The 21,774-nt window shown below is 40.6% G+C and overlaps 1 long non-coding RNA gene across 1 annotated transcript; it reads right to left on the reverse strand.

Annotated features, from left to right (window-relative positions):
* Positions 1-1,683: 1,683 nt before the first annotated feature.
* Positions 1,684-2,127, reverse strand: LOC141848246 (uncharacterized). The gene is made up of 3 exons (XR_012603510.1): positions 2,019-2,127; positions 1,840-1,941; positions 1,684-1,747 (listed from the first exon to the last, which is right to left on the reverse strand). It is a non-coding gene; the product is annotated as an uncharacterized LOC141848246 (long non-coding RNA).
* Between the last annotated feature and the right edge of the window lie 19,647 nt (positions 2,128-21,774).

Raw genomic sequence — 21,774 nt, forward strand, 5'->3', positions numbered from 1 at the left:
AAAGAGAAAAAAACTTTGAACATTTTAGCTAAGTTTAATCAAGTCAAAGCATATTAATCAAGTTTATCATAAGCTAGACTATCAAGTTAAAAAGTAAGCATAATAAGTCAAACATAAGTCAAATGTAAGTAAGCAAAAATTAAGTATATTTATCTAAGTCACATGAGTTAAACTAGAAGTTAAATAATAGCAGCAAAAGTTAAAAGTTATTATAAGTCAACACTGATAGAATAGGACAACTTCAAGTCATAAAAGCCAAAATAAGCCAATAACTACAAGTTTATAAAAAGTAGTTAAGCTAAAATAATTAGTTTATCTGCACAATTAAAGTCTTCTTCTAAGTGTATTGAACTCGACTTCTACTAAAGGTTTTGTAAAATGTCCTCCACTACAAAAATATTATCAAATAGCGACTTGAACTTCTTTATAGTTAAGTCCATAATCTTTTCTGTGTTCTCAATCGAGATTAGCGAGCGATCGAATAGCGACGGAAACGGTCCGTCGCATATTTTTTGGTCGCTGACGTCACTTTAGCGACGGAATTTTTTTTGGCGTCGCAAAATATTAACGACGGAATATTAAATTATGTCGCTATTTAGTTAAAAAATAATAATAATAATATTTATTCATCAGCGACGGAATATTAAATTTCGTCGCTAATTAACGACGGAATATTAAATTCCGTCGCTAAATTTTTCTAAAAAAATAAAAAAAACATAAACGGTAATTGCCGACGGAATTTAGAATTCCGTCGCTAATTAGCGACGGAAATTTAAATTCCGTCTCTAATTAGCGACGGAATTCTAAATTCCGTCGCTAAATTTAAAAAAAAATTAAAAAAAAATCGATTATTAGCGACGGAATTTATAATTCCATCGCTAATAATCAAATTTTTTTGAAATATTTTAATTTGTTTTTCTGATTTTCCTGTTTACACGACAACAAAATCAATATAATATAACAGAAATACACAAATAGGCCAACAATGGTAAAACACAACACTAATATAATGAGTGAATACAACACAAATCAAAATACTGCGATACAATCTGAATACAATAACATAATTACAAATATCTGGATACAATGATACTGTATCAAATGTCAAAATACAAGAACTGATCAAAATTATATCTAAACCAGCCGATGCAAAATAGAAGATCCTGCAAAAAACCAATAAGATAGGTTAGTAATAGAACAACGTTTTTGAATAATGCATGCTTACAAGTAATAACTTAAAAAAAATTAAAAGTAATAGAAATGCTAACCTACCTTGCAGACAGCTACTGATCAGGAGCATTAGGGTCCTGAGTCTCCGTATCAGGGTCCGCACCTCGCATCGCAGCTCGCAGCGCATCAAAAGCAGGCTGCGATGGCGTCTGGCCGAAGGCCTCCATCCAGGCCGCCATCTGCCGCCCAAGCCGAGCTTGACTTTCTGCCTGCGCCTCTAATGCAGCGAGTCGATCTTGCTGCCCCGCGAGTCGATCCTTTAATTCTTGATTTTCTTTTTGTAGGGCTTCTATCGCTGAATCTGATCCGCTGGGACGACCCCTGGCTCTAGGGGCCATCACACGATCATATACGACTCGAGCCTGGGACCCTAGACCGTAGAGGGTGGAGCTCTTCTTCCTCCCACCGACCACATCATAGTAGATCTCATTCAACTGGTCGGTTGAGAGAGCTCCTGCCTCTCTCCTCCCTCAACTGCAGGCGCAGACGCCTGTGCAACTCTAGCTGAATATTCAGCCTGTTTAAAAATAAATTATTATAAAATTTAAGATTAGAAAAAATAATTACATGCCGGTAATGTAAAATAAATAAAAAAAATTATTTTCTTACGTCTAAGGCCTGCGAGCGAGCATCAATAAAAGTGTCATCCTTAGACTTGTGTGTCTTTGTAAAAATCTCCCAACAAGTAGGAGGACGCTGTAACTGGTGCTCCTGAAAAATCAAAAATACAATTAAATAAAAATAATGACATTAATAATTAATTAAAAATATATTAATTGTAAACTTACTAAGTCTAAGGTATGCTCCACAATGGAGCGGGATCCAGCTGTATGTTTTGTGGATCCGGTGCTAGGGCCAGCTATCTCGGTCTTTCTGTTGGACCGAGCTATCTCTGCATTTGCCTGCCATCTTTCTACTTGCCATACTGCTTGCCATGCAGCCCAGATGTCCTCTGGGATCCAAGATGGTCTGGTGCCCTTAGTTCTGCATTTATATAGCAGATCTTTATATAATTTGCCAGCAGCAGCATTCCAGGCGTCTTGAAACTCCCGCTCATGTCCTGGCTCAAAAGTATATTTTTTCTGCAAGAAAAAAAATAATTAGTCTAAATAAAAAAAACTTCATTATAAGGTGGTTAAAATGACTAACCAAAAACTCGTCGTAGTAGAAGCTGCGCATGGCCTGATCGACATGCCTCCAAGTATGCCCTGAACGACATACTCGCTCACGGAACTTACTAGAAATATATGTGGCAACTTTATGGCCCTCTGGTGTAAAACTGCATTAAAAATCATGTAAATGTTAGACATATGTTATAAACCAAATTATGAATTAAAAAGTACTAAATGTACCAATACTTACCACCCGACAACAACTCTCAAAACTGTCCGGCCACCTGGTGCTGTTGCCTGATCAGACATATCTATATCTGCAAAATCATAAATGAAGAAGAGGGAAAAAAATGCTAAATCTGTGCTAATAGTCAACAATAAGTCAGGAATCAATTTTTTTGGGGGAAATACCTCAAAAAAGCAGATCCTACATAAGATGGAAACACTTGAGCTGGCAACTATTTATAGAACCTAAACAATCAAATAGTGCAAATGGAAAAGTAATAGTTCTGAATTAAAAAAGCTTTTCGCGTTATGCTTAGTCGAAATTGCTTTCATGAATGTTGAATTGATCAATCCGGACACCTTCTCCATTTGTTTGTTGGAGAGAGTATGCTTATGGTCTGGCCTTCAACTCTTGACTTGGATATGTTTTTACAGAATTGTCAATATCATGGACAACAAGACATGGGTTTGGAAGAAGAAGCCCTCGGAAAAAACCATCAAGGTAACTTGCAATACTTTGTCCTTCTTTCTCTTCGAGTGCAATGTATGCCTAGTTATCAACACACATAATCAAGTCCTCCAGACTTGTTGGACTTGTGCTCGGCTCTATCGTTGCCCCCCATGATTCTCAGAATGCAACTGATCCTCCTAATCAGTCCATTTTTCCGCTGCAACTTGGTCCTCCTGACCAAGTCCAGCTCTCGGCCAACCCTGGTCCTCCTGATCCTCCAAATCAGGACTTCCCTTTGCCAAGCCTACAACTAGGACTTTCTCTTGCCCAGCTTCACTCACCAGGACTTCCCTTGCCCAATCTTCCAGATTAGGACTTCCACTGTCTAGTCTAACCGACTAGATCTTCTTACTCACTTCCACACATCCAAACATCAAGTCCTGTTTGGATCACCCCTTGGTCAAAACTGACCAGACCTAGGTGTATTGTCAAACATCGAACTCTAGGCAAGATCTTAGTGCATCTTGCACCAACAAGATTCGGCATCTAAGACATGGTAAAAGGCCCCGAAATGCATCACTTGTAGAAAAACCTGCAATTTTGGGGCTAAAGAGGCACGGCCGTGCCTCTTCCACAGGGCCATGTCCACTTTGGGGTGTTCCTAGGAAGCACGCCCGTGCCTCCCAACAGAGGGGTGCTTGCCCTAGGCCGTGCCTATGAAGCACGACCGTGTCGCGGAGCTGTCAAAGGGGTATAAAAGCTGATTTTTGTCAAGAAAAAGGTATTCTTCCCTTTGGACTTGCCCTAGCCGCCACCTACCTCCATTTCTTCATCACCATCTCCATTCATTGTCCCGGAGAAGAAGGCTAGGAGATTTCCTTTCTTCAATCCGACAACCTTCCATCCATCAAGGAGCAAGAGGACCTTCTTCTCCTTCACGTCATCCCATCCATCTTCATCCTCTTCGGATGGTTTCGAAGTTGGAGATTCCTTCCTTCGGCGCATCATTCGTGGAGTCCGCTTCGCCTCACATCCATCTTCGGCGAGAACCTTAGGGAGAATCATTAGTTTAACTCTTTTTCCCATTTTTAAGCATAGATTAGACTTTTGGCATATCAAGTGTTTGTTAAAATTCCCCTTACAGTTTTGAATGTTGTTTGACTTTAGATTTCTCTTACTTGTTTGTTTGTTGATGCACGTATTCTCTATTTTGTTAATGCAAGTTGTTCTTAATACTTAACATCCCAACACCTGAGTCGACTCCAACAGCAAAACTTAGCCTGTTTTGCTCGGAGTCTGCGTTTTTCATTTTTCCAATCCTACATAAATGTTAGTAAATAACATGCAAAGTAAATTATTTGATTCAGTTCCATGAACCTCCTCTGGGTCTTAACTTTAGGTCTCCAGTGAGACCCTGGGTTAGACCGACGCCTACTGTTCCCCTTGGGAACGCGTCCTCACTCACTCCTCTTAGGAGAATTTACCTTTGTCAACTAAGTCCTCCTGACTTATTGGACTTTTGCTCGGCTCTGTCCTTGGCCCCCAAGATTTGTGCTACGACTTGGTCCTCTCTGACCAGCCCAGTCTTCTGCTGCGACCCGATCCTCCCTGATCAGTCCAGTCTTCTGCTGCGGCTTGGTCCTCCTGACCAACCCAAACTTCTGTTGCGACGTGGTCCTCCTAACTAACCCAGACTTCACCTGATACTTCGACTATGCCAAGACTTCTGCCTGATCCTCTAGATCAGGGCTTTTCCAATTGCCTAGCTTCCACTAGGACTTAGGTCAAACCTGTGCTCCCTGCACACTTAGATCAACATTATTAGTCCAACACACACTTAACTTGAACTAGTTTCATTATCAAAACCAAGGTTCGATCTGCTGGTGCTCCCTGCACCAACAATCTCCCCCTTTTTTATTATAACAACTTAAGGTTTCAAGTTAAGTTAAAACATATTTAAGCTTTAACACAATAAGTTAAGCAACCGAAATTAGGGATCATGCATAACAAAAAATAACATGCATAGATTGTGTGGTTTTTCCTTAATTTCAGTCTCCCCTGAATTAATGCTTAATTTCTAAATTTCACATTCTCCCCTTGAATTTCACATTTCCCTTCTCAAAGTTCAAATAAACTCTCTTTTTGAAAATCTTTTTAACTCTCCCCCTTTAAAAGATTTTTTTTTTGAAAAAACTTGAAAACTTGAATAACTCTCCCCCTTTCACATAATCAAAAATATTTTCTAAGGGTTTGAGTCCAAGCTTAATAAAAAAAAATACTTAGATAAAAAATATTTATCCTTTGGGGCGCGTGTTCAACTTAGATTTTAGCTAACTACTATAAAGTAGGAGCTTGACCTAGTTAGCCAAGTGTAAGTGTATCATCCCAATATTTAGAAAGTAAACTTTTTCTTTCTGGGACACTTAACTTGATCAATATGTATTTAAAGTCTAAGTAAGGTTCGATGCACTGACTTAAGCATCTTGGTACTTAGACTAGAAGCCTATACATCTCACACCGTTCTATATTTTTACAAACACAAGTAAGGTACCTAGTGTGCTTTGTGAGATGTCCACCTAGATCTATAGGTTCATGCTTTCTAGGGGATTGTATCTAGGCTAAGGCTAAAATATTTCTTTTTATATTTGAAAAAAATAAAGTTTAAAAGAAACTAAAATTTTTTAAAAAATAAGTAAAGTTTTGAATACCTTTTTTTTTTAAAAAAAAATACTTATAATAGATTTTAAAAATGGTAAGAAAATAAGTTTTGAAAAATTTCATTTTACTACTCTACCAAACATAAACCTAACCTCCTTCTTAATGTACTAAACTCTGACTCAGGTAGGGGTTTAGTGAATATGTCGGCTAAGTTCAATTTTGACTTGACATAGTCAAGTACAATTTCTTCCTTAGCAACATGATCGCGTATGAAGTGATGTTTTACTTCTATGTGTTTGGTTAGTGAATGGTGTACTGGATTCTTAGTCAAATTAATTGTACTTATATTATCAATTAAGACTCTTATATTTTTATATTCTAAGTTAAAGTAAGTTAATATGTGCATCATCCAGAGTAGTTGAGCAACACATTTACCTAGGGCTATATATTCAGCTTCAGTTGTAGATAATGCAACACAATGTTGCTTCCTACTGCACCAGCTTACTAGACAAGGATCCAAGAACTGGCATCCACCGCTTGTACTTTTGCGGTTTAGTTTACAACCGGCGTAATCTGAGTCTGAATATCCAACCAGTTCAAAGTTATTATTTCTAGGGTACCACATTCCTACAGTTAGTGTTCCTTTAACGTATCGTAGTATTCGCTTAACTGCGGTTAAGTGTGATTCTTTAGCATTAGCTTGGTACCTAGCACACATACCTACTACAAATAATATATCAGGTCGACTTGTAGTTAGGTAGAGTAGGCTTCCTATTATACTTCTATAGTATTTTAAGTCTACTTGTTTTCCATTTGGATCACTATCTATGTTAGCGTTGGTTGCAATTAGTGTGTTAATTTCCTTCAAATTTTCCATTCCAAATTTAAAGATTAGGTCTTTTGCATATTTACTTTGATAAATGTAATTAACATCTTTTGTTTGTTTGATTTGAAGTCCTAAAAAGAAGTGTAGTTCACCTACCCAACTCATTTCGAATTCATTTTTCATTAATTTAATAAATTCTTTTAAGTATTTTAAATTTGTTGACCCAAAAATTATGTCATCGACATAAATTTGAGTAATGAAGAAGTCTTTATCTATGGTTTTTACAAACAAGGACGGGTCAATTTGTCCTTGCTGAAACCCTTTGGTTACTAAGTAGGTTGAAAGCCTTTCGTACCATGCTCTAGGAGCTTGTTTAAGTCCATACAAGGCTTTCTTTAGTTTGAAGACATAATTAGGATGATCTTTGTCTTCAAACCCTGGTGGTTGACCTACGTAGATTTCTTCTTTTATGAACCCATTCAAGAATGCGGACTTGACGTCCATCTAGTAGAGCTTGAATCCTTTGTGTGCCGCATAGGCTAATAGCATTCGGATTGATTCAAGTCTAACTACGGGTGCATAAGTTTCATCGTAGTCTAACCCTTCTACTTGACTGAACCCTTTGGCAACTAGTCTAGCTTTGTTTCTTACTACTTCTCCTTTGTCATCAGTTTTATTTCTAAACACCCATTTGGTTTCTATAACTGATTTATCTCCAGGTTTAGGGACTAAATCCCATACTTGGTTCCGTTTAAATTGAGCTAGTTCTTCTTGCATTGCTAGCGTGAGAGAATTTGTGATTGGATCACAACTAGTGAGGATCACAACTAGTGAGCATCTCTACACGTGTAATTATGAATGTATTAGAATTATCCCTAGTCGAGGAATTGATGAGCACGGACGTCATCGATTCTGTCGAGACTAGCACGTTTTGAACTCCTTGGTTAGCCAAGCAGTTGATCTCACTGCTGTCGACATTAGATGTTGAGAGTTAAACGTGGATGCTGGTTAAAGATAACCAGTTCATTGGAGTGACCTACTTTGAGACTTCATATGGTTCGATACATATGTCAATGAAGATCTCAGTGTAGCTTAAGTACGAGTTTCCTTTGACTTGCGGTATTCAAGTCACCTTGGTCACGGAAGCTTATACTTTGACATCTTAAACAAGAATCTCCGAGGAGGTGTGGATTCGAGATAATTTGGTATAAGACGAAGTGCTCGAAGGTGTTTGAATAGCCCACAGAAGAGACGTATACCTATCGACCGCTTATCAGGATTGTTACTAAAAGTCTTTGGCCAAAGCATTACATGTTAAGAGTACGGTACTCTTGGATGTTGGGATGTATACCAGAATCCTAGCTGTATAAATAAACATTCTAAAATAAGAATCACATTTGGTCAATATTTATGCAAGTGTCCATTTAATCTATATTGTAGATAAACATGGTGTGCGGAGTCACACACAGAAGACCATGTTATCAGTTCCTTATAGGTTATAAACAATGTTCACAACCAAGATGGATAGGACAAACCATTGGAGTTGTTGTAGTGTAATTCGATCTTAGTCTATCTTGACTATAGATTTACACTAGTACACTAAGTGTGTATTGAACAGGACCATCTGAGGATTGTTCGATTTATACTGACTATATAATCGAACTAAACCTCTGTTACTATAGATGTACATGCTCTTAATCTCGATATAATAACAAACACATGTGCTTAGTATATACTTCTTTAATTCATCAAAGGGTAAGATTTAGATCGATAGATCAATAGGCTCGATGAGTTGGGAAGTAGTATTATGTACATGGTGTGTTGTTGATTATAGAAGGAAACTGTGTCCTATAATCTAGGTTGATGATGTCCCCTTGAGGAGCTCATAAGGATTATCATGTAAACCCTGCAGGTGGACTTTGTCCGCATGATAATAAGGTTGAGTAGTACTACTCTTAGATTAGAAATTGATTAAATTCGAGTTATCAGTAACTCATTTAATTGACGGACATATGATATCTTAAACACAAGGAGACTAATGTACTGATAGTAAGAAGGAGCTCATATTGTAATATGGGATTGGTGTGGTAGTTCGATAATAACTCTTTAGTGGTATGAGTTATTATTGATGAACTAAGGTTGTGTGTTTGGGGCGAACACGGGAAGCCTTAGCTCATCAGAAGGCCAAAACCAATTCCTCCTCTAGGTCCCTGCTATAGCCTCTAGAAACTCTCAAATACACCTTGGAAGAATTCGTGAAGAAACCAGGCATTCGAGCTCATGCAAGGAGGTGTAATCGATACACACCTTGGTAATCTCAGCTGATCGATTACTCCGGGCAGATTGACTGGTAATCGATCAGCTGATCGATTACCAGCCTGGTAATCGATCACCTGATCGATTACCAGTGTTAATGAGAAAAAGTTAAGAAGTTTAATCGATTATTTGATTGATTAAAGGCCGCGGGTTCGATTTGGTAACTTCCGAAATCATTCCAAAATTCTCGGATTTGATTGATTCAAATCATACCATGTTTATGAATCAATCATACCATGTTTATGGCTCAAATTATACCATATTTGGGAGATGACAAGGCTATAAAAGAAGGGGTTGCTTGGCTTTGAGAGACACACGAGATTATTCTCTTGGTGGCCGAGACCTTCTCGGCAGCTAAACTCCAACCCTTTCTTCTTCTTTTCTTTTCTCCAAGCAAAGAGAAGGAAGTCTAGCAAGCCATCGGAGAGGAGAATTCTGGTGGAGATATTATCGAAGGATCATTACCCACACAACGTTCGAGAAGAGGAGAGGGATACAGCAAAAGATCGAGAGGTCGTCTACATCCTTCAAGTTCGAAGAAAGGTATAATTTAATGTTTCCGCATTAATTAAATTATACTTTTATATTGGATCCAGTAAACCAAATACAAGAGCCCAATGATCTAAACGAGTCGATCAAACTTCGTTTGATCGACTATGAGGGCAACTTGAGATCGGAAAAATTTTTGTTCTGCAAGAATCTACCAGAACGGTTTTTCAAGACTTTCCCATCAATGGTATCAGAGCGTTGGTTAGGGCTCTGTGTGTTTGGTTTCAATTATTATGCACTTTTTCATGCATAAGTTTTGCAGGATAATAGTAGGAATTGCAAGTAGATTAACTCTGTGGTTGTAGGACTAGATCCAACTATTACTGAATTGTGATATGTAATGTGTGATGGCATATAGAAGAATCTAGCGTGGGGTGTAGGAGATATAAAAAACGCGTGGTGCTACATCGGAGACGCAACGGAGAAGGAAACAAGAAGGACACGACGGCAAAGGAGGCAATAGATATAAAAGTAGAAAATAATTATAATTAATTCCTAAATTAGTCTTGTCTAGAAGTGGTTGTTGCTCCAATAACTCATAAGGCCTTGCGTCTTTTGGGGAAGAAGGTCTTTGCCTCGCCACAGCCTGGAGACTAATTTTTGAATTATTATATATGCATGCATAATTAAAGTTAAGGCATACTTAGGTAATACTAGGTAATGCTTGGCATAAATTATATTCGCATAATTTAATTAATTCCTAAATTAGTCTTGTCTAGGAGTGGTTGTTGCTCCAATAACCCATAAGACTTTGCGTCTTTTGGGGAAGAAGGTCTTTGCCTCGCCACAACCTGGAGACTAATTTTGAATTATTAAATATGCAAATATAATTAAAATTCCTCGCATTAAATAACTAAGTGGGAGAGGGAATCATTTATTCCCGTGGTCTCCATTACTGGTTTGTAAGTGATGCGTCAAACTTGCGCGTTGGCTATAGTGCCTTCCTCCCCATCGGATGAGTTTGATTGCGGATCACTAGAACAAACTTCCTTTATGGATGGTTATAGGAAATTATTTAGGAATGTATACGTCCACACGATCGTGGCATACAAATCCTAAATAATGGACTTAGTATCAAGTAATGGTGAACACTTAGACACAATTAATAGTATCCTCCCCATCGGAGTCACTGCTATTATTTGTGTGACCGAAGTCAAACCAACTGTTAATTTTATTTGTCAAAAAGTTAGGTTGACAAGATAATAAAATTAATGGGTTATAAACCCTCCTCTTACAAATGCTTGAATTCGTATACGTCCACACTATCGTGGCATACGAAATTCCCGGTGTTTGAGGTGTTGGTTGAATTTAAATTATATTGTTTGAGGAAATCAATATAATTCTTCTCAGGTCTTAGAATGGCTTTCAACCCACTAGCCGTTATTCTCAAAGAAAATAAACTTACTGGTCCTAACTACATAGATTGGAAACGCAACTTGGACATTGTCTTGACTGCGGAAGAGTACAAGTTTGTACTTCTCCAGGAATGTCCTAGCTTACCTGAAAAAGATGCGACTGAAGAAGAGATAGAGAGTGTAGGATCGATACACGCGCTAGAGGGGGGGGTGAATAGCGCGTGTCGCTTTTTTGCTTTCGTTCGTTTAACTATACAAATACTGAGCAGCGGAATTAGAAACAAAAGGCAGGGGACACGCGGGATTTACTTGGTTCCTAACCCCCCAGGGTTAGTACGTCCAAGGCCTAATCACGGAAGGCGCCCGTCCACTAATGGTCTCCTTTCCGAACCGTGTTCGGAGGCGGAGCAACCCATCTTACAGTCCAATAGGCAATACAAATAAATGATAATTGAAAGGACAAGTAAGAATGAAAAACCAAACAATTTGCCGCCGATCCGGAAGTCCGAGCACCGCGTACTCCTCTTGGATCTTCCCCGGTAGCACGTGCCTGGTCTCGTTCGCGTTCGGTAGCAGTTCTGGTTGGAAGGTGGATGTTAGAATTATCTCTCTCTGGCTGCTGCTAAAAGGCTTCTTTTATAGCCCGCCTGAGTCGACTCAGATCCCTATCTGGGTCGACTCCAGATGACGTGGCAGATAAAGCTTTATCCCGTTCGTCGATTTCTTCTCTGAGTCGACTCATCTTGACTCCTGGGTCGACTCCAGCTTGTGTGGCGTCAGCGGCGATAAGAGCTTGACTCTGCGTCAGCCTGAGTCGACTCAAAACCCGATCTGAGTCGACTCCAGTACCGAGTCAACTCAAAACCCGATCTGAGTCGACCCAGGTTTGACCAGAGTTGACTTTGGGCTTTGACTTTGGGTTGACTTTGCTTGCTTCACCTCTGCTTTTCCCTCTTGCTTCCAGCTCCTGGTTCCTGCAAGACAAGCATACAAGCAAGCAAATACAACAACCTAAAGTCTTACCTAGTGGGTCTAACTTCAGATTTCTACCGAAATCTTGGGTTAGCCTAACCCACTCCATTCTGGAGAATTCATGCCAACCAAGTCCTCCAGACTTGTTGGACTTGTGCTCGGGTCTGTCGTTGCCCCCCAGGACTTGAACGCAACTGATCCTCTTGATCAGTCCATTCTTCTACTGCAACTTGATCCTCCTGACCAAGTCCAGTTCTTCTGCAACTTGGTACATCAGGGAGGCTAGATTAAGTGGTCAGGAAGGGTAAGGAGTACCTGACTTGATTCACTGAGTCGAACCGAACTGACCGAAGCTACCTCGCCACATCTTAGACTAGTTAGACCAAGGTTTATCAATAAATTGGTTAAGTTCAAAATTTCCTGAATTGATTTTGTCTTAGAAAGTGGTCGTTGCTCCGATAACCAAGAAGGCCTCTGTGCCTCGCCACTGCCTGGAAATCAATTTTTGAAATGTGTACTTAACTGATTGAAAGTTAAACCTGAATCTAACTCAAAATTGATCAAGTATAGATACCTTCTCACAATAAACAAAGATAAAATCGAAATTATCTCACAATTAACCCATAGATTAACTGTTTGACCATTTAGACTGGGTGAGATGAATAGGTAATAAAAAAAAATAACTCGACAATTAAATAATTTAAAAACTTAATTAAACATTTTTCAAAATTAAATAACTTAAAAACTTAATTAAACATTTTTCAAAATTAAATAACTTAAAAACTTAATTAAATATTTTTCAAAAATTAAATAACTTTAAAAATTAATTAAATAAAATTTTCAAAATTAAATAACTTTAAAATTAATTAAACAAAATTCTCAAAATTAAATAACTTTAAAATTAATTAAACAAAATTTTCAAAAATTAAATAACTTTAAAATTTAATTAAACAAATTTTTCAAAACTAAATAACTTTAAAATTTAATTAAACAAAAGTTTTCAAAATTAAATAATCTTAAAATCAATTAAAACTTCAATTAAGCAACCTCAAACGTCAATTACTCTAAACCCAAGATTTACGAAATCCAACTAAGTGTTTCTCAATTGTAGGAACACAAGAAACTGGATAACTAGATGTTGGACAGCGGTTGCTCCAGACATATTGTAAAATACCAAACATTTAGGGATAATTTTTAAATAAATTAACCCTAATTAAAAGTTAATTATCAATTTAATTATATAGATAATTAAATGAAGTTTTATAGGCTTAATAACTGGCCCAAATAAGGAGGGGATGCCCCATGTGAGATCCTATTTTGGTTGTGTGAAGAAAGGAAGAAGCCAAAGAGGAGAAACCCTAGCTTGGTTGTGTGGGTGTGGGTGAGGAGGAGATGAAGCCGACAAACCTTAATTTGTTCTTGTGTGTTCTATTTTCGGTGGATTGTATGGGAGAAGAAGAGACAAAGCCTTGTTTGTTTTTTTTCCTCGCGATTTATGAAATCGCTGCCGGAATAACCGTCACAAGGTACTACCGGAAAGTCAGGGTTTAACCGTAGCAGTTTGTTATCGGGTTTTGCCTCCGCCGAGAGCTTGTGAAGTGATCAGAAATTTTCCATCAACGTCGAAAAGGTTTCAACCAATTTGTCCTCAATCGGAGGTCAAAAGTTGACCACCGATAACTACATCGAAAATACGATTCTCAATGATAGTTAGAAAGCCCCAGAACGATCGCGACAAACGTTGTTGCATGGTTTCCGGAATAAGACTTCTCTCGATTCGATCTTCATCGATCATCGGCTAGTACCGAAGACGATGACGTGACTTGTGGCTTCCGAAGCCGTCTAGACGGAAGCTTGGCGTAGATCACCAGTAGAGGCAGGACTCCGACGAGGACCGCTCGATTGATTCAACACCGTTCAAACGTCATCAAAGAGGTACACATAGAATAATCTTTTATTCTATAAATTTTATTTATGCACGTAGAATAATTGTTATTCAGAAAATTTTAATTTTCTGTCATGCCTTGTACTTGTTTAATTCCTACTTTGTATGTGTGTGTGTTGTTTAATAATTACTGTTAATTATTTATTTTATTTCCGTTGCGCACGTTTTTGAAACATGAGAACACGCGCATTGCACCGGGACGATCTCAACAGGAAGGACTCAGCCGAAGCTTCTCACAGCATCGCGATTTAGGATTTTTTTCCTGCTTTATACTCCTCCATGGCCGACTTCCTTTTAAACCCTACCTTCGTGAGTTTTTCGACGTCGAATGCAGGATCGCGATGTTGTCCGCGTAGGTTCTGGAGGAATTAGCCGATTGCGTGAGGAGGTGTGGTCTTCTCGCGTGAGGGGAAGAAGCGCGTGGCAGCTGGGCGTAGCTGAACTAGAGAAGGAAAAAGAAAAATCAGAGAAAACCTAAATTGATTTGAATCAGTTTTTAGGGTTTACTGAGCGAATCGAGTTCAATTTGGTTCAAAACTAAATCGCTTGGTTCAATATCCAAACGACTTCTGATTTAATCCAAATCAGTTTTGTTTAATTTATCTTCACAAGATTTCTCATATCTTCCATTTTGCCAAAATATCTTTTATCATGAACCAAACTAAGTTGGTTCAATTTGATTCAAAATTGAATCGTTTGGTTCAATAACCAAACCACCTTCAATTTGAATCAAATCAATTTTGCTTATTTCATCTTCATAAGATGAAACTCATCATTTTGCCTTTGTTCGGTCTAACCAGACTTTATTTTTTTCGATCTGAGAATTTAATTCCCAAATTCGTTTTAATTCCTTTGGAGAACTTGTAGTGCGTTTAACCCAATATGTTCCCGATTAGCTCGGTAGCTCGTTCTCCGGACTAGGTCAGAGAGGGCTCGGTAGCTCGTTCTCTGGACCGGATGGAGTCGGAGAGGGCTCGGTAGCTCGTTCTCCGGACTAGGTCAGAGAGGGCTCGGTAGCTCGTTCTCTGGACCGGATGGAGTTGGAGAGGGCTCGGTAGCTCGTTCTCCGGATTAGGTCAGAGAGGGCTCGGTAGCTCGTTTCTGGACCGGATTAGGTCAGAGAGGGCTCGGTAGCTCGTTCTCTGGACCGGATGAAGTTGGAGAGGGCTCGGTAGCTCGTTCTCCGGATTAGGTCAGAGAGGGCTCGGTAGCTCGTTCTCTGGACCGGATGAAGTTGGAGAGGGCTCGGTAGCTCGTTCTCCGGATTAGGTCAGAGAGGGCTCGGTAGCTCGTTCTCTGGACTGGACTATGGTCGGAGAAGGCATGGTAGCCTGTCTTCGGACCGGATCATTATCAGAGGAGGCTTGGGAGGGTGCTCTCTGATTACGTGATCCAATGCGGTTAGCTCGGGTGAGACCTAAGTTAACCTGGGTTTAAGTCCTACTTGGTTTAATCGATCAGTGAATCGATTAACCAAGGGTGAGTTGGTTAATCGATCTGCTGATCGATTACAGAACTTTACCCGAGCTGATTCGTTAATCGTGTCGATTACAGAACCTATTATAATCGATTGTCTAATCGATTAAGAGAAGGGTTAATCGACTGTTTGATCAATTAACAGCTTTAAAGAGAAATGGGATTTACGAGCGGTAATCGATCAGCTGATCGATTACCATGCCTTAATCGATCAGCTGATCGATTAAGCCCTTTGTTGAGAAAAGAATCGCGAAGTTTAATCGATGGGCTGATCGATTAACTTTTCTTTTTCTGATCGTGTTCAGAGATTTCTGCTCATTTCTGATTCTGTCTGATACTCTGATATACTGTTATGCTTTGCTAACACACTTCTGAGTTTGCAGGTTAAGTTTGAACTCGAACGAAGAACAGGTAAGTCAAGGTTTGGCTTTGTATTATGGCAGTTTGTCGCACTTAGCTTTCAGGTAAAAAGACAGCGGGGGAGACTGAGCTGCAGGATGATGATCAGTGGTGCTGGTCAGTGTGCAGTGGACTCAGCGACCGTTGGAAGCTAAAAGGAGAAGATGAAGGAGTAGAGAAGTGAAGAACAACGTGAAACAAGAGGCAAGGCTGGTTTTGTTCTTGTGGTGTGTGTTGTATTCTCTGCTCGGTTCATCGATCTTCCTTGAAGCTCTCTGCCTGGTGGTGCAAGGAGCTGGTGCTCGTGCTCTAGGGAAGCTTCTGCTTCCGGTTTCTCTGTGTGTTGAGGCTGTGCTGTAAGCTTGTATTATTTTGCCTCAATCTTTAGCTCCCTCTTATAATCTCTGCACTTAACGTCTATTCTTGAGATTGATTGTGGAGAGGTCTCTCCACCGAGAAGGAGGTATTATTTAGCCGGTTTTTGCCGGGGTGTGATCTACCGAAGATCAAGGGTTCGTCCACCTCACGGACACGCCGAGGAGTAGGGGCAAGTTATCCCCGAACCTCGTATATCTTTGAGTTTGCTTTGTGTTTGTTTTTATTAGTTGTTTTTCTTCTTGTTTCCGCTGCGTACTAACCTTTTGTAGGAGAAAAACGATCGATTCGCGAAAAAAGGGCTATTCACCCCCCCTCTAGCCGTCTTACGATCTTCAACAAGTGGTATCAGAGCCAGGTTACTCCTCGTCGGACTAACCGCCAAAAGGAGTACAAGGCTAGAGGATAAAGAAGAACAATGCTTCCTCAAGATGGTTTTGGATACGACATCCGAGTACCTCCAACGTTAGGCTTGGAAGATTTTGATTATTGGAAGTTAAGGATGGAGTATTTCTTGAAGATGGATATCGAGCAATGGTTTGCTCTAATAGAAGGTTTTGAAGCCCCAATGGATAGCAAAGGAAAACTCCTCAAGGAAGAGGATTGGACCGAGGAGCAACTTCAAAAATCGGAGATAAACAACAAGGTAGTTGAAATATTAGTAAATTCAATTCCTAACAATGTATTGTGCAAGATAGGTAAATATCGAGATGCAAAAGAGCTATGGAGTATGTTGGTCAAGCTTCATGAAGCTCCAACATCAATGCAAAGAGAGGATGAATCCAAAGAGGGAGACTCCTTGGAACAAGAAATCGAAGATTCGGAAGTTGAGAGATGCTCAACATCCGAGGAAGACGACATGGAAGAAGCACTTACGTCAAGTATTGAGGGGGAGGATAGAACATTGACATCGGAACAAGATGGATCATCAACATCCGAAGTCAATGAGGAAGATCATGCCACCTCAACAAGTCAAGAGAACCCTAATCATGAAGGTATATCAATTTTAGTTCATAAAAATAAAGAACATATTATATGTTTTGAGTGTAGGAACAAAGGACACTATAAGAGTAAGTGTCCACAATTAATCAAGAGGAAAGTTCAAATGACACCCAAGATAAAGGAGAAGCCAAAGGAAGTTGGACCCTTGGTGCGAAAAGGCAAAGAGCACATTCTGTGCTTCACATGCAACCAAAGAGGACATTATCGAAATCAATGTCCAAGGGGGAGGCATCAACATAAGAACAAGGGAGAAGGCTCAAGTCTAGGGGGAGCTCCAAAGGTAAAATCGAAGGTATTACATTATAATGCTATTGCCTTATATCATGATGAGCATGTTAGAAATAGATTTTATAATCTTGGTGCTAGCTATCATGAAAATAGGAAGCATGATAATTCTAAGGACAATTGTAGATCACATCATGTTGAAACAACCCCACCTAAGGATAGAAAGAACTTAAATAAAAATCCTAAGAGAACTAGACATATGCCTAGAAAAAGAAATATCAAAGGAAATAATGAAAAGTCAAAGATTAATGACTTGGAGAAAGAAAATCAAGTCTTGAGATCAAGACTTGACAAACTAGAAATGACCTTAGAGAAAATGACAAGTGAGATTAACTTGTCTAAAAACAAACACTTAGGTTTAGGTAAGCACGAACCGTTTAAAGGCAAGAAAGGTTTAGGATACAAACATAAGGAAGATATGCCCTCATACCATAGAGTCCCATATAACTATGGAACTAGTCCTAAGACTAGGAGTCAAATCGAAAGTACAAGAGAGATTATTCCTAGTGTTAACCTCGATGACAATAGAATGACTAAGACTTCCAAGAAGTCTAAAAGAGTCATTAGGAAGGTATCTAGGGAAGTTATCCCTAGTGAGTACCTAGTGCACCCAAGGAGCTCCAATAGGTATTGGGTTCCTAAGAGTGTTATTTCTTCAAACTAAATGGGTATAGGATATGCCAATCTTAATTGGAAGGGTAGTTAACCCAACCATGATGAAGTTGGCATTTTAAGAGACCTTCAAAGTATTGTGATATTTTAGTGGAATCCTATTAGAATTCTATTGTTTGAATTTATTGATTGAGTCATGTGCTTATTTTCTATGTTTGTTTTCGTTGTCTTGGCACGAAAGAATTTGCCAAATTAGACCATCGATGGATAGAAGCTAAGGATTCATGACTTAGGAATAGGAATTTGACACATGGCACATAAGCAATAGGATATGGATTTCAAGTATGTTAATGTACCGGAACTTCGTGCCAAATTCAAATTGGTACACTGGACTGAAAAAAAAAAACTGAACTTGAGAACTGAACTGGTTTTGAGAAGTGAACTGGATTCTAGCATTATGAAACTTGGGAATTGAACATAATAGGTGTCTGATAGTTTTCTGGTTGGAATGGGTTTAGAATGATTTATCCATGGTGGATTGGGTTTTTGAGAATTGGCACACTATGATATTTGGTGCAAACTATCAAATCGGCACAAACCTTGGCACGCTAGAAATTGCCATAGTTTCTGAAACTGATGGATTTCAGAAACTGATAACAGTTTCTGAAACCTGAAACTGACATTGACACAAAGTTTTGGCACAATGGAATGTTAGGATGGGTTTAGGTCTCAGAAACTTGTTTCAGAAAACTGATACGATTCTCAAATTTCAGAGTTTCTGAAACTTTCAAAAATTTTCAGAACCATGATCGATCGGGTGATCGATTACAAATCCTAGGAGATCGAGCAGAACCCTCGGTGATCGATCGGTTGATCGATCACCCACTCGTTAGGTTTAAACAGGGAGCTCAGTAATCGATCGCTTGATCGATTACACTCACGTGTAATCGATCGGCCGAATGCTCATTCGGCCTTCCTTTGCCGAATAGCCATTCGGCCTTCACCTTGCCGAATAGCCATTCGGCCTTCGACTAACAGGGAGCTCAGCAGGATTCCACTGTGACGTTAGCATGGTTTAAACAGGGAGCTCGGTAGGGTTCCACTGTGACGTCAGCATGGACTCGAGTCCGATCATCCGGATCTTGCCCATAGGCTCAGACCCCCCCAGTCACGGTCTCGCCGAACATCCTTTCGGCCGAGTCATCACCACAAGTGCCCATTCGGTCACGGGCCTTGGCCTGCCGAATACACATTCGGCCGAATACCCACTCGCCGAATACCCATTCGGCCGAATACCCACTCGCCGAATACCCACTCGCCGAATACCCATTCTCTGCCGAATACCCATTCGGCCTTCGCCGAATACGCCATTCGGCCTTGGCCTGCCGAATACCCATTCGGCCGAATGGCCGAATACCCATTCTCTAAGCCGAATACCCATTCGGCCTTCGGCCTTCGCCGAATAGCCATTCGGCCTTCGCCTGCCGAATAGTCATTCGGCCTTCGACCAGCCGAATGCCATTCGGCCTTCGCCTGCCGAATACCCATTCGGCCTTTGGCCGATTCGGCCAGCCGAATAGCCATTCGGCCTTCGCCATTCGGCCGAATAGTCATTCGGCCTTCTAGCCGAATAGCATTCGGCCTTCGGCCTTGCCGCCATTCGGCCTTCGAATGCCGAATGCTCATTCGGCCTTCGCTTGCCGAATAGCCATTCGGCCTTCGCCTGCCGAATGCTCATTCGGCCTTCGCCTGCCGAATGTTCATTCGGCCTTCACCTAGCCGAATAGCTCATTCGGCCTTCGACACCATTCGACCTTTGCCTTAGCCGAATCCTCATTCGGCCGCACACCTGGCCGACTCCTCATTCGGCCGCACATACCTGTTGCCGAATCCCCATTCGGCGATATCCTCAGTCGATCGATTACCTATGCTATGGTAATCGATCGTCTGATCGATTATCAATCGAATTCGATTTTTACACACCTCATCGATTCTCTGATCGATTAAGAATCGTAAACAGAAACGATCAATCTAATCGATCAGGTGATCGATTAATGACAGTCAAATCGATCGGGTGATCGAACAGCATCTGCAAGGGTGATTTCCTTAATAAATTTAAGAAAGGGATGTTTGATAAAGGCTTTAGAAGAGGTATGGACTCAAGATTAGAATTTTAAACTCCATGACTTAAACCATTGACTGGTTAAAGGATTAGAAATCCTAAGATCATTGTTGGTGCAATGATAACGGTTGGAACATGCTTTGAGGGGGAGGTCCACCTCAAAAGTATGAATTGGATAAGATGAGTGGATCTTGCGAAAAATTTTTGATGTGTGCCAAAGGGGGAGAATGTAGAGATAAACATATTGTCAAACATCAAAAAGGGGGAGATTGTTGTTGCAATCAACCTCAGGTCAATGTTGACCAGATTGGTCAAGCTCGGGTTGACTCGAGTTGGATTTTGATGTTTGATCAATATGTTGATTAGAAGTCGAATAAGTCAATGTTGACTGAATACTCATGACGAAAAGTCCAAGTGGGTCATGGAGGACCGGACACTTGGCACGAGACGAAAAGTCCAAGTGGGTCATGGAGGACCGGACACTTGGCATGAGACGGGAAGTCCAAGAGGGTCAAGGAGCGAACTCTTGGCATGATTGGAGTCGGAGAGGGCTCGGTAGCTCGTTCTCCGGACTAGGTCAGAGAGGGCTCGGTAGCTCGTTCTCTGGACCGGATGGAGTCGGAGAGGGCTCGGTAGCTCGTTCTCCGGATTAGGTCAGAGAGGGCTCGGTAGCTCGTTCTCTGGACCGGATTAGTTGGAGAGGGCTCGGTAGCTCGTTCTCTGGACCGGATAGGTCAGAGAGGGCTCGGTAGCTCGTTCTCTGGACCGGATTAGGTCAGAGAGGGCTCGGTAGCTCGTTCTCTGGACCGGATGAAGTTGGAGAGGGCTCGGTAGCTCGTTCTCCGGATTAGGTCAGAGAGGGCTCGGTAGCTCGTTCTCTGGACTGGACTATGGTCGGAGAAGGCATGGTAGCCTGTCTTCGGACCGGATCATTATCAGAGGAGGCTTGGGAGGGTGCTCTCTGATTACGTGATCCAATGCGGTTAGCTCGGGTGAGACCTAAGTTAACCTGGGTTTAAGTCCTACTTGGTTTAATCGATCAGTGAATCGATTAACCAAGGGTGAGTTGGTTAATCGATCTGCTGATCGATTACAGAACTTTACCCGAGCTGATTCGTTAATCGTGTCGATTACAGAACCTATTATAATCGATTGTCTAATCGATTAAGAGAAGGGTTAATCGACTGTTTGATCAATTAACAGCTTTAAAGAGAAATGGGATTTACGAGCGGTAATCGATCAGCTGATCGATTACCATGCCTTAATCGATCAGCTGATCGATTAAGCCCTTTGTTGAGAAAAGAATCGCGAAGTTTAATCGATGGGCTGATCGATTAACTTTTCTTTTTCTGATCGTGTTCAGAGATTTCTGCTCATTTCTGATTCTGTCTGATACTCTGATATACTGTTATGCTTTGCTAACACACTTCTGAGTTTGCAGGTTAAGTTTGAACTCGAACGAAGAACAGGTAAGTCAAGGTTTGGCTTTGTATTATGGCAGTTTGTCGCACTTAGCTTTCAGGTAAAAAGACAGCGGGGGAGACTGAGCTGCAGGATGATGATCAGTGGTGCTGGTCAGTGTGCAGTGGACTCAGCGACCGTTGGAAGCTAAAAGGAGAAGATGAAGGAGTAGAGAAAGGAAGAACAACGTGAAACAAGAGGCAAGGCTGGTTTTGTTCTTGTGGTGTGTGTTGTATTCTCTGCTCGGTTCATCGATCTTCCTTGAAGCTCTCTGCCTGGTGGTGCAAGGAGCTGGTGCTCGTGCTCTAGGGAAGCTTCTGCTTCCGGTTTCTCTGTGTGTTGAGGCTGTGCTGTAAGCTTGTATTATTTTGCCTCAATCTTTAGCTCCCTCTTATAATCTCTG

This window comes from Curcuma longa, chromosome 17 (genome assembly GCF_044706935.1).
Source record: "Curcuma longa cultivar G26 ecotype Majalengka, Jawa Barat chromosome 17, ITB_CL_G26_1.1, whole genome shotgun sequence".
Lineage (NCBI taxonomy): Eukaryota > Viridiplantae > Streptophyta > Magnoliopsida > Zingiberales > Zingiberaceae > Curcuma > Curcuma longa.